This window comes from Anarrhichthys ocellatus, unplaced genomic scaffold, assembly GCF_004355925.1.
Source record: "Anarrhichthys ocellatus isolate YVR2014 unplaced genomic scaffold, GSC_Weel_1.0 scaffold16, whole genome shotgun sequence".
NCBI classification, from domain to species: Eukaryota; Metazoa; Chordata; class Actinopteri; order Perciformes; family Anarhichadidae; genus Anarrhichthys; species Anarrhichthys ocellatus.
Window position 1 is genome coordinate 9,654,920 of NW_022280046.1, and position 13,447 is coordinate 9,668,366.

The window sequence follows — 13,447 nt, forward strand, 5'->3', positions numbered from 1 at the left end:
GTGTGCTCGCCAGAGGTAGCCTGACTGCCATTAGGTACCGAGATGAGATCCTCAGACCCCTTGTGAGACCATATGCCAATGCTAGACCTCATGTGGCTGGAGTGTGTCAGCAGTTCCTGCAAGACGAAGGCATTGATGCTATGGACTGGCCTGCCCGTTCCCCAGACCTGAATCCAATTGAGCACATCTGGGACATCATGTCTCGCTCCATCCACCAACGCCACGTTGCACCACAGACTGTCCAGGAGTTGGCGGATGCTTTAGTCCAGGTCTGGGAGGAGATCCCTCAGGAGACCATCCGCCACCTCATCAGTAGCATGCCCAGGCGTTGTAGGGAGGTCATACAGGCACGTGGAGGCCACACACACTACTGGGCCTCATTTGGACTTGTTTTAAGGACATTACATCAAAGTTGGATCAGCCTGTAGTGTGTTTTTCCACTTCAATTTTGAGTGTGACTCCAAATCCAGACCTCCATGGGTTAATAAATTTCATTTTCATTGATAATTTTTGTGTGATTTTGTTGTCAGCACATTCAACTATGTAAAGAACAAAGTATTTAATACGACTATTTCATTCATTCAGATCTAGGATGTGTTGCTTAAGTGTTCCCTTTATTTTTTTGAGCAGTGTATATTCTGAGGTACACAAGCAAAATGAATGTCCTCCACGCTGTCCTCATGAATCAGTATTTCGAGACCTCATTCACATCACTGCACACTGCTGGGTTCACCAGAGGTCACTAGAGGACAGCACGAGACATAAAACCAGCACGAGGAAGCTGTGGAGCAGAGGGACGATTCCACAATATGAAAGCATGTCCTGATCAATACATGATCAGATGACAACTGCACTACAGTACAACAAATACCTCATCACTTTCTTTTTATAGTGTTTATCTGATAACTGTAGATAATAACTAAAAAGATCTGGAGTATTAAAATGTATTTGATTTATCACATCAAGATGGCGCCGCGGACGGCTGCCTCGACGTGTTGGTGCGCATTGTTTTGTGTTGTTTTCGTCGTTAATTCAGTTTTATGCTGCGATACCCGGAGCTCTTTCACCAGAGATGAGCTCATGAACATCAGGGGTAGGCTACAACTACAGCGGACTTAGTCCCAACTTTTCTGCTAACTTCTGTGGAATTACTGGACATTCTAGTGAAAGGTGCTCTCACCTTAGCCCATGCAGTGAGACGCCGTAGGAGAGGGAAACGGGCCGGCGTGCTCGTGCGTCTTCACACACGTGGATTCCGCACACCGCTGCCGGGCATATTTCTCTCCAACGTCCGCTCACTGTGCAACAAACTGGACGAACTTCAGCTACTGGTGAGGAGAGACAGAGACTTTTCTTCATCCTCCGTTTTGTGCTTCACTGAGACCTGGCTCTGTGGATCCATACCGGACTCTGCGCTCCAGCTGGCTGGCTTCCAGCTGTTCAGAGCGGACCGCGATACGGAGCTCTCCGGCAAATCGAAGGGTGGAGGAATCTGTTTCTACTCCAACAGTGGCTGGTGCAACGATGTGACAGTGATTCTCCAGCACTGTTCTCCTGGAATATTTTATCATTAACTGCAAACCCTTCTACTCCCCCCGTGAGTTCGCTTCATTTATACTGGTCGGTGTTTACATGCCGCCGCAGGGCAAAGTGCAGGAGGCACAGCGCGCGCTCGCCGACCAGATACTGTGTGTGGAGCGGACCTACCCGGACTCTCTAGTTATTGTCCTTGGTTACTTTAACAAAGGAAACCTCAACCATGAACTCCCCAAATACAGACAGTTTATTAAATTCTGGACCACTGTTACACCACAATCAGCAGGGCCTATCACGCCGTCCCTCGTGCTGCACTGGGTCTCTCTGACCACGTAATGGTCCATCTGATTCCTGCTTACAGGCAGAAATTAAAGCTCTGCAAACCTGTGGTGAGCAAATTCAAGAAGTGGACCAGTGAAGCTATGGAGGATCTTTGGGTGTGCTTCAACTGCACAGACTGGGATGTATTCAGGACTGCTACCAACAGTCTGGATGAGTACACAGAGGCTGGCTGTGACTTCATATATCAGCTTCTGTGAGGACAGCTGTGTTCCATCAAGCACCAGGGTGTGTTACAACAACGACATACCCTGGTTTACAGCAGAACTCAGACAGCTAAGACTGCAAAAGGATCAGGCTTTTAGGAGTGGGGACAAGGACTTGTACAAAGAGTCAAAGTACAGGTTTAGTAAGGCGGTGAGAGATGCTAAACGACTGTACTCTGAGAAACTGCAACACCAGCTCTCAGCCAATGACTCTGCTTCTGTCTGGAGAGGTCTCAGACAGATTACCAACTACAAGCCAAAAACCCCCCACTCCATGAACGACCTCTGCCTGGCAGACGAGCTGAACGAGTTCTACTGTCGCTTTGATGGACAATGGGACAGCCCTGACTCCATCCCCCACAGCTCCATCAACCAGCCCCAGACCACCAGGTCCCCCTCCCCCATCCCAGCAGGGGCCCACGCCTCTGTATCACCCATCACAGTGTCCCCCCCACCCCCTCCCCAGTGACGACTCTCTCTATCCAGGTCAACAGGCTTTTTAAAAAACAAAACTCCCGCAAAGCAGCCGGCCCAGACTCTGTCTCCCCCTCCACCCTGAAGCATTGTGCCGATCAGCTGTCTCCGGTGTTTACAGACATCTTCAACACCTCCCTGGAGACATGCCACGTACCAGCCTGCTTCAAGGCCTCCACCATCATCCCCGTCCCCAAAAAAACAAGGATCACAGGACCTAATGACTACAGGCCCGTCGCCCTGACCTCTGTGGTCATGAAGTCTTTTGAGCGCCTTTTCCTGTCTCACCTTAAAACCCTCACTGACCCACTCCTGGACCCCCTGCAGTTCGCCTACAGAGCCAACAGGTCTGTTGACGACGCAGTTAACTTGGCCCTTCATTTCATCCTCCAGCATCTGGACTCCCCAGGAACCTACGCCAGGATCCTGTTTGTGGACTTCAGCTCTGCCTTTAACACCATCATCCCGTCTTTGCTGCAGGACAAGCTCTCCCAGCTGCACGTGCCCAACTCCACCTGCAAGTGGATCACAGACTTCCTGTCTGACAGGAAGCAGCACGTCAAGCTGGGAAAACACGTCTCAGCCTCCCGGACCATCAGCACCGGTTCCCCCCAAGGCTGCGTTCTTTCCCCTCTGCTCTTCTCCCTGTACACCAACAGCTGAACCTCCAGTCACCAGTCCGTCAAGCTCCTGAAGTTCGCGGATGACACCACCCTCATTGAACTCATCTCTGGTGGGGATGAGTCCGCCTACAGGTGGGAGACTGACCATCTGGTGACCTGGTGTGGTCTGAACAACTTGGAGCTCAACGCTCGAAAGACAGTGGAGATGGTTGTGGATTTCCGGAAGATTGCAGCCCCACATGTCCCTATCACCCTGTGTGACTCTCCCGTCGACGTGGTGGAGTCCTTCCGCTTCCTGGGCACCATCATGTCCCAGGACCTCAAGTGGGAGCTGAACATCAGCTCCATCACTAAAAAGGCTCAGCAGAGGATGTACTTCCTGAGGCAGCTGAAGAAATTCAACCTGCCAAAGACAATGATGGTGCATTTCTACACAGCCATCATTGAGTCCATCCTCTGCTCCTCCATCACAGTCTGGAATACTGCAGCCACTGCCAAGGACAAGGGCAGGCTGCAACGCATCATCCGCTCTGCTGAGAGGGTGATTGGCTCCAATCTGCCGTCCCTCCAGGACTTGTTCGCTTCAAGGACCCTGAAGCGAGCAAGGAAGATTGTAGCCGACCCCTCTCACCCTGGACAAAAACTGTTTGTGCCCCTTCCATCTGGTAGGAGGCTGAGGTCCATCAGGACCAAGACCTCACGCCACACGAACAGCTTCTTCCCGTCCGCAGTCGGGCTCATTAACAGAGCCCGGGTCCCCCACTGACTCTGTCACCCCAGGACAAATTCCCACCGGTCACTCCCCTGCATCCCTTCTATTACACTCGACACTTTACACTACACTTACATCTCACTTGTTTATAGTCCTGTCGTCTGTTCGTTGTTTATAGTCCTGTTATCTGTTCATTTGTGCACTTTATTTTAGATTTCACTTTATTTCATATTTCATCTTTATTTTATATTTCATTTATTTTATATCTTACTTTATTTTATATCTCTTGTAAATTTTAATATGTTTCTACTTGCACTGATTGTTGTTGATTGTTAAATGTTTGCAAATCCCGTCACGCCAAATTCCTTGTATGTTCAACATACATGGCAATAAACGGTTCTGATTCTGATTCTGATTCTGAAAAAGTCAGGCATGTCTGATGCATTTTCTGTCACTGTCCATTTGTATAATTTACTGTAATTCATCGGTCCTTGAATGCACCAACAAGTCAGTTTACTTCATTTAGTTATATTCTCTGTAACCATCTGAGAATGAAAACTAATGACAAAGAAATTACTGTCACCATCGCTTGCAGCCAGGTTGCTCTTTATTACCGAACAAAAAGCTGATGCACTGTATAACTGTAGACAATAAACGTGGTATTTATTCAAAAAGGACCAGGGGTCGTGGATATGTGTGCAAAAGCAAAATAAAAGATGTGATTCACAGAAATATGTGATTTAAAAATGCGTTCCTTTTTTAATGTAGCATCTGCAGAGTATAACTTTAAAGTATAGCATTCACCTTAATATGTGATTGTGACCTTATGAGTCATGCTCTTCAAACGTTTATATTTTCTACAAAAAGATTGCAGCAATATTACAGTAGGAACAGAAAACCTGATAGAGCATAGTGGAAATTAATCTGGTTTGAATTTGGATTGAAAAAAAATCCATGCAGAGTTTTCTAATGCACTTGCCGCTATAGAGTCGCGTTTATATTTACCGGTCGTACTCCTTGCTTGAGTACGATTTAGGAACGTACCACGGACGACCCGTGATGTACGAGCCCACAAGCTGCTCGTGAAGGCGTCATAGATGCACCTGCGTCTCGAGGACGCTAGCTCAGAGCTGCGCTCTGATTGGCCCACTGTCACAAGAGGCGGGACCTCCCCGTGGAGCTCAGCGGATGATTAGGCAATACACCTGGCTGTCAAGATAAGTGCGCTCTACCTGTCACTTCCTGCTGTCGGTATTTATTCATTTTCACTTATTTCTCTACCCCCCCCACGACAACAGATAATTTGGCACGTCACAGCCATGTTTGTATGATTTCGGCTGATGTATCCCGCACGGTTCGTGGACCCTGCGGACCAGACGTTACGACCTTGGCTTCATGTTCGACTCAAAAAAGGAGGAGTAACCCCCCGCTGGACACTGCTGGGGAAAACACCGCTCGGGTTTAATCAATCACCGCGGCCGGACTTGTTTTAATGTCGTCTTTTTGAATAGAGCAGTAGCAGCAGCAGCAGCAGCGAGGGACTCTGGCTGGTGGAAAGGTATGTAACGTTAACGCAGAGGCGCTACCATGCTTTAGCTGCTGGCGGTGAGATGAGAGGAGGCTGTGCAGCGCTGATACACACAGCAGCAGGCCTGGCTGAGGGGGGGTTCATACGGGCTGTAAACGCTGTGTCATACTGCCGTCGTGACAGGACACTATGTGCGGACTGATACACCGTGATTCATGGCGTGTTTACGGGTGTTTTGTCTAGCGCGCGCAGACGTGTGTCTGACTGCGACACTTGACGTGAATCTCTGCTCGGCTGTCAAAACATGTTTGTGTGTGGCGCAGGGCCGGCTCCAGCGAGTTATTGGGCCGTAGGCGGAATATGACCCTCCCACTCTCCACCCACAAGCTCCCCGTCCCGTAGTGTCACTTACAGACACATGTAAGACACTAATGTCAAATGTTTCCCACACAGTGTTCTGTGATATTAGAATGTAATGATATTATGGAAGGCACAAATGGATGCCAATCAGTTAATGAAAATCTTCTTGGTCTGTCAAGTGATGCCGTTGGGCCCAAAAAGACTTTTCCCCATAGACTTACATGGTTCCCAGTACGAATACATGAATAGCCCTCATTTAAATCATTAGGTCCTAAAAGTTGAAGTGCACTAACGGCTGAATCTAGAGTTATTTTCTTTTGAACGGAGGAAAGAAAATGAGCCTGTGAATGAGAACAAGGCTGGACTGAGGGCTGGGGGGCGGGGTGCTCCATGGGCCCCATGGATGTGGAAGGTCCCGGTAGATCCTGGTGATTTTACACCTGTATGTTGATCTTTTTTGTGCTTCATGCGCCACTGAGCAACTTTCATAGGAATGAACGGGCCGTATGCAGTTCTCTTCACACATCCATGCTCCACACACAGGGGAGGGACGGGTGAAGGGAAGAATACATCAGCGCCGGTTACTAACAGGCTCAAATACTATTATGCTATTTGTCTGATTAAATACGATGAATCATTTTATTTATTCATTTTTTAGGTTAATGAATAATAAAGTAAAGCTTCATTGGGAAAACCTCCATACAAGCTTTGAATGTAAAAACGTTTGGTACCCGACCGACCTGATGCTATCCTTGAAACTAAATGATGGACAATGTGGCAGCTGATGGTTCTTTTCACCATGATTAGTGTGAAATCACAAGTGAGATTTCAGGCCGATTTTTAAAATCTGTGCTTTCTGTAAAACGCCACAGCGGCCATGTTTGTTATCCTCTTCTTAATGAGCCCAGAGGAGGGTAGAAACACACACTGTGGGACACTCTGTCTCCCACTAAGCGGGTAGCATCCATCACCATGGATACTGATGGCTGTGCTGTAAATGCATAACATCCCCCACCTAAAAAACATGATATTATTTCATAGCACAATGACCATGGACTATGAACTGGATGGTAGACTCTTTTTAACATAAAATGGCTGCAGGTTTGTACACCAGACAAACAGTGTATTAATTGTTCTGTGTTTTTTTCTAAACCCACCGTGAAAAGTTAGTGAGAGGAAGTGAAGCCAAATTGATTTGTGAAGTAGAGATGGAACTTATATTTTTATGGCATTTCCTTAATTATCTGACACGTGGAGTCTGCACACATGATGCACTCATACAGGTGTTTTCACCTATTTAGCTCCATTCAGTACTAAATGTATTTGATTGACGTCTAATTCTCCTATTGGTTTTGACCTGTGATGGTGGGACAAATGACTCCTTTATTATTCCTCAGAGGGATGTATGTAAGAGATGGTTCCAGACCATTTGTTTCCTTTCTGATTCTGAAAGCTGAACTTCAGTATCGGCCAGCACTTAAAATTAATAAATTAACAATGCTGAAGTAACGGTCTTAAACAGTAGTGCCACAGCAGCTTAAATAATATCTAGGAATAAATAACGATTCCTTTAATAAATTCCAAAAGAAGTGAGATGGTTATCACCGATTTTTTTTCCTGTCTGTTGAGAGTTGCACATGCTCAGTATGAATCAGGCTCATCGATACGTGTTGTTGTTGTTCCTGTGTAGAGTAAATGAGCGGATATTGATGTGATAAAGTATGCATCAGACTCAAGAAGACCCGATCCAGCATTCTAGGAAGGATTGTAAAACTTGAAGTTTGAACTTGTGATGATCGCAAAGGTTAACAGTTGACTCATTTAAGTTTTAAAGTAAAGTGGGTCTGTGTGTAAGAAAATATCCATACACTCGATTATCACAATATGATGTTTTGTGATACTGTGGTTCTCAAAAACACTGAAAGTAGTGCTACTGTGATGAATGCAAATCTTACTTCTCTGATTACATGACCAAAGTAAACTTTGTTTTTAATTAGATTTAATGCATATGGTGTAATCTTTATGCTTTGACCCTTTTCCTAAAGTAATATTAAAATAGGCAATATATTACTTTGCTTTTAGTATCACGATATATTGAATTGTAACCCCTGTATTATGATGCGTATAGAATTCTTATCAACACACAGCCCAAATCTCAGGCAGCTACATGAGCAATAGCAACCTACAAAGACCTAATCTCCCCCGAGGTTTTGCATTTGAAGTTGCACTGAATTGAATTTGATTGACTGTGGTTTTAAAAGGAGTTCTATGGTTTAAAGATGATGTGCTGCTCTTTATTCTGCACGTTATGATGTGCAAACTATCTGCTCATGTGCAGTTGGTGTGAAATCGGTGTTAAAGCATCGCTGAATGATTAGTGGGCATGTGTGCGCAGCAGACAACATGTTTTTCATCAGCCAATGAGGCACCTTGGTGAAGGCCCTCAGCACAGTGCTCTCCTTTTTCATGCAGTGCTGCTGTTTGTCTTAACGTGGCCTAATTCCACTTTTAGACAGCTGGGGTTTTTACTTTGTTAGATTTGTCCATCATTTCTATCAGAAATAATAACCATGCAGTCTTTTTTTTATGTTGCTGCGTTTTCAGATCTCAACAATTTATTTGGTTGGTACAAAGATATAACAATCAAAACAATTACCACAACCTCCAACATGATGGTTCATGGTTTAAAGGTGTGAGGAATTGTCATGGGGCTTTGATAACTGTCAGTGAGCTCGATGGCAGATCCATCAAACCAGTCACTTTTCAGCCGAAGGGGTTGGGCAACAAAACCCACAAAGTGTAGACCAGTATGTAGGCCTACCGATAGGTTTCCAGGCTTATGGTGACAGTTCGGTACTGCCTTTGTACATCATACAACAATTTTACTGTAAGATATATTGCACTCAACATTGACATAATGTCATAAACACAGACTATAAGAAGTGGACGTCGTCATCGTGATGTCATCCATTGGTTTGTAGAGCGCCGTTTTCAAGCCTTGAGTTTGGCAATTTAGCTGTCTCCATCTTGGATTAAGGCCGTCATATACGGCGTCTCTACATCACTCCTCCGCATTCCAAATATGGTCACTTCCTTTCATTGATTGCAAAAAACCAAGATGGCGACAGCCAAAAGGCTGAACTCGAGGCTTCGAAACCACAGTCTACAAACCAATGGCTGATGTCACAACGACTGCATCTTTTATGAAGAATGTATGATGATTTACAGACTTCAGAGCAGTTATAATAATCTTTGGGTGGGTGGCAAAAAAAATCAAAAAAATAGTCTGGATAGTTGTAGACCAGCTGTTATACTCAAACTACTGCCAATGTGGATCATCAATTGGTATCGGCGGCAAAAAACATGATCAAGGATCTCTAAAAGCTCTATTTGCTCCCTTTTTTCTTTTGTGCTGATCCAATCTGAACCGTGAGTTTTATGATCCGTTGCACCATTACTCAACAATACATTTGAGTCGGTAAGTAAGAGCTGATCTGAAACCTGAAGATACTGATGTGAGATAGTTTTCAGCCCAGCCACACAGTGACAGTTAAACTTGATGAGATTACAGCAATAAATGAGTCATTCCCATCAGCAATATGTGAGGGATGCCAAGAACCCGATGTTCAGCCTAGTGGAGCAGCAGTCTACGTCAGGAATCATTATCTCTAACTACACGAATATCAAGGAATGTCCAGACAAACGCTAATGAAGCTGTGTGTTCTCACCTTGTGGATATGCATCCATAGAAAAGTCTTATCTTTGTTCCAGTAACACAGAGGCACCTGTTTGTTCCTGTTTACATGGTAACCAAGCTCATGCAACACTCTGCATGATGATGTAAACCTACTTGTGTATATATTGTTGATTCCTTTTCATTTAAAGAAAATACCACTAAACTGTTGGGGAAATGTCTTTATTCCTTTATTTTGGGGTTGGAGGACATTGCTGACTTAATATAGACATAAAATAACGCATTTTTACTTTATCAATTTAGAGATATAAAAGTCTCACATTTGTGCCTTGAAATACTACGTAGGTGCCAAAAAAACAAATTGCTAAACAATTCCTGACAATGACTGATATGTTTGACAACATTTTTACCAATTTCCAAAGTAAAAGCTGATTCATGAACATGAGAAGGTCAGTGGCTGTTGATGTGCTTCTGTGATGGAGAGTGGTGCTTCTGGTGGGATTTGCAGTGAAGATGTCTTTGTTGACTAACAACATGCTTCTCCACTGGCATCAGAAAACGCAAGAAGCCTGTGCTGCAACACCTTAATGCACCATAAATGCTGGTTCATGCATTTCCCACATCTTTCAAACTCCACGACCTCAGTTTGTAATCGGGCAGCAACCTCCAGTTCTGCCGAGTGAAGCCTATGCGGAAGTGTCTTAAACCTGCATTCTCTCTAGTGTCCATCAGGGGCGACTCCTCTGGTTGTATAGAAGTCTATGAGAAAGTGACTCTACTTCTCTCTTGATTTATTACCTCAGTAAACATGAGTTCATGGTCTCACTCTCTAGTTTCAAGTCTTCTTCAATACAGCATGATGTTCATTTCGTAAATGATGGTCCATTTAGAGTCAAACAGACCATAAAGCAGAGTATGCTTTAGGGCGGGGCTACTGTGACTGACAGGTCGCTGCCGCTACCAGAGATGTATACAGCTACTCTGTCACTCCTCCACATTCCAAATATGGTCACTTCTGTTCATCAGTTGCGGAAAAAACAACATGGTGATGGCCGTAATCCAAGATGGCGATGGCAAAATCGCCGAACTAAAGGCTTCAAAACGTCCACTTTTGATATAGTCTGTTTGTAATGCTTGCTTTGTGCTATACATTATTTTATTTTTTACTCCTTGTGATGAGTTACTTTACCTTCGTGTGTAAAAAGGAGAAGTGCCCCTTTAATATACCAAAATCTTAGCAAACATCATTTAAACAATATAAAGGTTGGTATCAGTTATCAGCCCTGAGGTGTATGTATGGGTGTGTGTAGCAGTGAATAGCAATAACAGAACCATCAACCAAAAGAACAATGTGGTGGCTGATGGCTGGATCTCCTCTCCCAGAGCCCCAGGCTGCCCACTGAGGAGGATACTCAAGGCAGAGCCACCCCGGCTCAGGTGTGGCTCATCCAGCTGACCAGCTGACGAGCCTCCAATCAGCACCTGTAACACATCAGCAAACACAGCAGGGACTCTTGGTGTCTGGGAGGAGGAGGGTCGTCGAGCTGTGTTTATCTGTCCTTATTCTTCCATATATTTCTTGTTTTCCTGCTCGAATGGTGTTCCAATTGAAAGCCGTTAATGTCCACACATGGTAAAGAGACATTAGAGGGAGGATGTATAGCTGCTACATTTAGCTAGTGGTCATTACTGTTAGCTCTCTCGCTCTCTTTGAATCCCCCTCCCATCCCCCACCCTACAGCATGGCTCCTTAACATTTGATTACCATGCTGCTGCAGAGATAAATTAGCCCTGACCCCTTTTTACAAACCTCTCGGGGGGCTCTCCCCAAAAGGTGTTTGTTCAGTGAGAGGGCTTCATTATGGACACTGTTAGCAGCCTGAGAGGAGTATGCTAGTAATGTGAGAGTACTCTGTGATTAGGGGGACAATGGTTTGAAACGCCCAAACTGGGACCTTTAGTGTACTGCACATTCATGCTTATGTACGCACCATAGAAGTGCTATTGTGTGTTGCTATGAGGCCGGTTAATATGATCTGTTATATCTGCATTTCCATATTGTGCGACTCCTTTTGCAGTGTGTGCAGGAAGCAGATATTCATTGCTGGGTACTTTTCAAAGGAAGGAGTATTCCTCCTGGAGCTCCTGGAAAAGACCAACTTTCTCATCGGCATTACAGTTAACGGCTAACGGGTATAACAGCTAGCGTACTAAAAAGCTTCAACTTTATTACAATCGTTATTTTCATTACATATCTCATTTTACCCATCCTACACATATTTAGGAGTAGTGGGCTGCTGTGAAGGGGTTCTGTGTCTTGTTCAAGTCTTCTTCAATACAGCATGATGTTCATTTAGTAAATGATGGTCCATTTAGAGTCAAACAGACCATAAAGCAGGTTATGCTTTAGGGCGGGGCTTACTGTGATTGACGGGTCGCTGCCGCTACCAGAGACGTAGAAAGCGTCTCTACGATAATTCCATAATTCCACAAAATCCTCGGCTGTCGGCTGTAGTTTTATGTATTCATATGATGTTGCTGGGCTGCTCATCGCTCCTCTGTAATGTCTACCTGCCATGTAGAGGAGTGAACACATGCATGTCTGAGGCACCTCACCATGGAACAGGACTACAGTCTGGCCGATATGGATACCGTGTTCATACAAGTATTCATATCTCTCATATATCAGCAGATAACAGACAAATAATCTTGATATTGTTTCCTCCTTTTTTTTAATTATTGGTTATGAAAATACATAGTGGGCTGGACTTTTTTTCAGTATGAAATTCAACTTGTCTGTACTCTCTGGTGGACAAACCTGTGATGGTGACACTGTTTCTAAATTAACTCAAACCTAGTTCAGCATTTCTCTGCTGACGTTTCTTGTTGCTTATCAGCTAGAAAAATGCACAGATGCTAAAACATCTGCAATGAGCAGATATTTTCTGACATTAACGGCCGGCCAATTGATCAGTGTAGCTCCAAACAGGAGAGCACGTCTCAGGCATTTGTGAACTGAGATAGCTCTATTCCAAAAACACACAAAATCTCATCTAAAATCACATTACCATGCTACTGTTTTATGTTGGAATGTATCCGTTATACAAAACACATAATGCAAAGTAGGACCTTTCAAAATGTATATTAATGCTGAACAGTGGGGGGGGGTCTGGGTTTCTAAGGCTTATTGTGATGACAGGGTAGAAGGGCAAAATATGATATATATATATATATATATATATATATATATATATACAGTATGCACTCTTTATAGTATACTGTTTGTATGTAGTAAATGAGAAGCATATTTACATTTTAAACCAACAGGACATCGGACAACATGTGGTTTCTCTCTATAAAGTTTCAGACTTTTCAAACTGTCTCTCCACCACGGTTAAATATTTAACATTATTATGCAGCAGTGAGTTGCTCTTTAAATTCCTCCCACAGCTTTCCACCTGCATTGCCTTGTGGGAGAATTACGACTATTAAACGTTTTTTAAGGTATTCAAGCTTCCTCTTTCTGAGGTTCTTTCTACAGTGTGGGTCAGTGCAGTGGTTTAAGTTGTCCCAAGTCCATACCACATATTCATTTTATACCATAAGTACTACATAACTAATCCCTTTTTTATCCTTTTTTGCCGTAGTATACAAAACAAGTCAGCATCCTTGGCTCTTGCACTGTGCATGTCAATGTGGACGAGAATAGCACTGCAGGTGAAGCTTAACAAATGCAAATTCAAATGTTCTCCAAGGATTTGTTTTCTATTGTCAGTATTGTGATGTGTTCCTGAATCTGTTTGACCAACATGCTGTGAGCAGCTCTTCCACTTCCGTTGTGAGTTGAATTGTAGGACAGTATGTGTCCATCACTCAAAGACCATGTGTTTAATAGTGTGCATCGTGGTTGTTTTTAGTATACTTTGTCACTTCCCCAGTGTGAGCACACTGCAGCCAGACAAACCCATGTGTAGT